Below are 5174 nucleotides of genomic sequence, written 5' to 3' on the forward strand. Positions count from 1 at the left end.
TAAATACCCGCTCACAACAAGAGACGGAAGGGGAACGCCGGATGGCATAGGAGCGCCGGATTGCAAAATGGACAACGGGGAAAAGGCTCGGATGCATGGGACGAACACGTATGCAAAATGAAATGCACATGATGACATGATAAAATGCAACACGCAAGCAAATGACATGGCAACAACGACGAATAACTGGCTGACATCTGGCGCAACGAATCCGGGGCGTTACAGAGAACCTGGAAGACGCATTTCTTGACAACTTCCACGGCACTTATGTATGACCACCGGACGCTGATGACTTAAGTCACATAATCCAACAGCCCGGAGAGTCAGCCAGGAAATTCTGGACCCGGTTCTTAACTAAAAAAACAAATCATCGACTGTCCGGATGCGGAAGCCCTAGCGGCCTTTAAGCATAACATCCGTGACGAATGGCTAGCCCGACACCTCGGACAAGAGAAGTCGAAATCCATGGCAGCCCTTACGACACTCATGACCCACTTCTATGCGGGAGAGGATAGCTGCCTAGCACGCAGCAACAGCACCTCAAGTAAGCCTGGACATTCCAAAGCCAGAGAGGACAAAGGCAAGCCCCGGCGCAACAAGCACAAACGTCGAAACAACGGCGATAGTGCCGAAGACACAACTATCAATGCCGGATTTAGCAGATCTGTTACTGGCCATAGGAAGAAACCATTCAAAAGAAACAATCCGGGCACGTCCAATTTGGATCACATACTCGACCTTTCATGCCAAATTCACGGCACCCCAGAAACACCAGCTAACCATACCAACAGATAATGCTGGGTCTTCAAATAGGCCGACAAATCAAATTCCGACAGCAAGGAGAGGGGATCGCAAAGCGATGACAATGATGAGGAGCCCTGGTCACCCAAGACATGAGGGCGAAATAAGTTCCCTCCGCAGATTAAAACGGTGAATATGATATACGCCACCCACATCCCCAAGTGGGAGCATAGACGTGTACTTGGGGACGTTTACGCGATGGAGCCAGTCACCCCAAAGTACAACCTGTGGTCGTCTGGCTTAACCACCTTTGATAGCAAGGATAATCCAACCAACGCTCGTCAAGGCGGCTCAGCCGCACTGGTCCTCGACCCAATAATCGACGGATTTCGCCTCACGCGAGTCCTCATAGATGGAGGCAGTAGCCTGAACCTGCTTTATCAGGATACAGTACACAGGATAGGCATAGATCCTTCAAGGATCAAACCCACTAAAACCACCTTTAAAGGTGCAATACCAGGCGCAGAGGCACGCAATATAGGCTTAATCACACTGGAGGTGGTCTTCGGATCTCCAGAGAATTTCAAAAGCGAAGAGTTAATCTTTGATGTCATCCCTTTCCGCAGTGGCTATCACGCACTGCTTGGATGAGCCGCACTTGTCCGATTTAATGCGGAGCTGCACTACGCTTCCCTCAAGCTCAAGATGCCTTGTCCACATGGCGTTATAACAGCCAATGGAAAAACCAAACGCTCCCGCCATACCGAAGAGCACACCGCGGCCCTAACGGCATGAGAACGGAGTGGACTCTCGATGCCGGACATTACTTCGACAGCTAAGCTCCCGGACACTGATAAAAGAGTCTGAACTATCTCGCGGCACGATAGCTCACCTCCACTAATAAATTCGGCAATAAACGGTGGCACAGCCAGGTGGTGTCCCACAATACGCATCAACCACTGGGGGACACGCAAACATTTTTCACATTTTCTTTTCAGGTTTCACCTTTTCGGCATAGGCGACCTGGCGACTGGACCTATGAAGGGACGGACACATCACGGCGGGAGACGGCTCAGATGCGCAGTGGAATCCCTAGATACTTCCATCAATGATTACCGTGCTATTATCTAGGTCCGCATGTAGCTCCCGCCCTGTCCACAGCAGGTTTCGAGGTCATATTCTCCTTCATCGCACTACTTGTATTCATACGCTTTGACGTATTATTCAATCACAAAACTGTTGCTGCATATGACGTTCTCTTGCTTTCTTCCTTTTATTTTTTATTGGTATTATCTGTCAGTTAACAGCCGTACACTTTGGTACACATCAACATGCCAGGGGCTTTACTGTACCCATAATACGGCAAACAAGTCCAAACACCTTCGCGGTTCTTTGGCACCCCGAACTTATAGCACTATATGCATCGGCTCTGAATCATGTCTTTGGTCAAATGTTGGGTTTGCCCGGCTCCCGTGTTTTACTACCTTATGTTCTGCTATATCGGCTAAGGCAGCACCGGGAGAACTACTGCGATTTGCTACGTCTTGAGCTTGCATTGGTTTTCCTTGAAGAGGAAAGAGTGATGCAGCACAGTAGCGTAAGTATTTCCCTCAGTTTTTGAGAACCAAGGTATAAATCCAGTAGGAGGCTTCTCAACAAGTCCCATGAACATACACAAACAAACAAAGAACTCGCAACCAACGCGACAAAGGGGTTGTCAATCCCTTCATGGCCACTTGCAAAAGTGAAATCTAATAGAGATAATATGATAAGGTAAATATATTTTTGGTATTTTATAATATAGATGCAGAAAATAAAGATGCACATAAAAGTAGATTGGAAGCAAATATGATAAGAGATAGACCCGGGGGCCATAGGTTTCACTAGAGGCTTCTCTCGAGAGCATAAGTATTACGATGGGTGAACAAATTACTGTTGAGCAATTGATATAAAAGCGAATAATTATGACGTTATCTAGGCATGATCATGTATATAGGCACCACGTCCATAACAAGTAGACCGACTCCTGCCTGCATCTACTACTATTACTCCACACATCGACCGCTATCCAGCATGCATCTAGAGTATTAAGTTCATAAGAATAGAGTAACGCATTAAGCAAGATGACATGATGTAGAGGGATAAACTCAAGCAATATGATATAAACCCCATCTTGTTATCCTCGATGGCAACAATACAATACGTGTCTTGCAACCCTTTCTGTCACTGGGTAAGATCACCGCAGGATTGAACCCAAAGCTAAGCACTTCTCCCATGGCAAGAAAGATCAATCTAGTAGGCCAAACCAAACCGATAATTCGAAGAGACTTGCAAAGATAACTCAATCATATAAAAGAATTCAGAGAAGATTCAATTAATATCCATAGATTAATCTGATCATAAACCCACAATTCATCGGATCTCGACAAACACACCGCAAAAAGAGATTACATCGAATAGATCTCCACAAGAGAGGGGGAGTACATTGTACTGAGATCCAAAAAGAGAGAAGAAGCCATCTAGCTAATAACTATGGACCCGTAGGTCTGTGGTAAACTACTCACAACTCATCGGAGGGGCAAGGATGTTGATGTAGAAGCCCTCCGTGGTGGATTCCCCCTCTGGCAGAACACCGGCGACGGCTCCAAGATGGGATCTCGTGGATACATAAGGTTACAATGGTGGAAAATGTGTTTCGGGTGCCTCCTGGATGTTTTCGGGGTACGTAGGCTTATATAGGAGGAAGAAGTATGTCGGTGGACGCCCAAGGGGCCCACGAGACAGGGGGACACACCCTGTGGGGGGCCCTCCTATCTCGTGGAGGCCTCGGCTGCTTCTTGACTTGCACTCCAAGTCCTCTGGATCACGTTCGTTCCAAAAATCACGCTCCCGAAGGTTTCATTCCGCTTGGACTCTGTTTGATATTCCTTTTCTTCGAAACACTGAAATAGGCAAGAAAACAGCAATACGGGTTGGGCCTCCGGTTAGTAGGTTAGTCCCAAAAATGATATAAATGTGTAAAATAAAGCCCATAAACATCCAAAACAGGTAATATAATAGCATGGAACAATCAAAACTTATAGATACGTTGGAGATGTATCAAGCATCCCCAAGCTTAATTCTTGCTCGTCCTCGAGTAGGTAAATGATAAAAAAGAAATTTTTGATGTGGAATGCTACCTAGCATAATTCTCAATGTAATTTTCTTTATTGTGGCATGAAAGTTCAGATCCAAATGACTCAAGATAAAAGCTTATAAAACATAAAAATAATAATGCTTCAAAGCACACTAACAAATAATCATGTCCTATCAAAATAACATAGCCAAAGAAATCTTATCCCTACAAAATCATATAGTTAGGCCATGCTTCATTTCCATTACACAAAATACTCCCATAATGTACAACCCCGATGACGAGCCGAGCAATTGGTTCATAATTTTTAACGCGCTTTAGCTTTTCAACTCTTACGCAATACATGAGCGCAAGCCATGGACATAGCACTATGGTGGTCTAATATAGTGGTTGTAAGGACAAAAAGTGGGAGAAGATAGTCTCACATCAACTAGGCGTATCAACGGGCTATGGAGATGCCCATCAATAAATATCAATGTGAGTGAGTAGGGATTGCCATGCAACGGATGCATTAGAGCTAAAAATATATGAAAGCTCAACAAAAGAAACTAAGTGGGTGTGCATCCAACTTGCTTGCTCACGAAGACCTAGGGCATTTTGAGGAAGCCCATCATTGGAATATACAAGCCAAGTTCTATAATGAAAAATTCCCACTAGTATATGAAAGTGACAACATATGAGACTCTCTATTATGAAGATCATGGTGCTATTTTTGAAGCACAAGTGTGGAAAAAGAGATAGTAGCAATTGTCCCTTCTCTCTTTTTCTCTTCTTTCTTTCTTTTTTTTCTTTTCTCTTTTTTTTCTTTTCCTTTTTTTTTCTTTTTCTTGGTGGGCTTCTTTGGCCTCTTTTATTTTTATAAAGTTCGAAGTCCCATCCCGACTTGTGGGGGATAGTCTTCATCATCCTTTCCTCACTGGGATAATGCTCTAATAATGAAGATCATCACACTTTTATGGATTTACAACTCAAGAATTACAACTCAAAGCTAGAACAAAATATGACTCTATATGAATGCCTCCGGCGGTGTACCGGGATATGCAATGAATCAAGAGTGACATGTATGAAAATTATGAAGGTGGCCTTGAAACAAATACAATGTCAACTACATGATCATGCAAAGAGCAATATGACAATGATGAAACTGTCATAATAAACGGAACGGTGGAAAGTTGCATGGCAATATATCTCGGAATGGCTATGGAAATGCCAAAATAGTTAGGTATGGTGGCTGTTTTGAGGAAGGTAAATAATGGGTTTATGCTACCGGCGAAAATTGCATGGTAAAATAGAGGCTAGC

The sequence above is a fragment of the Triticum dicoccoides genome, chromosome 3B, assembly GCF_002162155.2.
Source record: "Triticum dicoccoides isolate Atlit2015 ecotype Zavitan chromosome 3B, WEW_v2.0, whole genome shotgun sequence".
NCBI lineage: Eukaryota > Viridiplantae > Streptophyta > Magnoliopsida > Poales > Poaceae > Triticum > Triticum dicoccoides.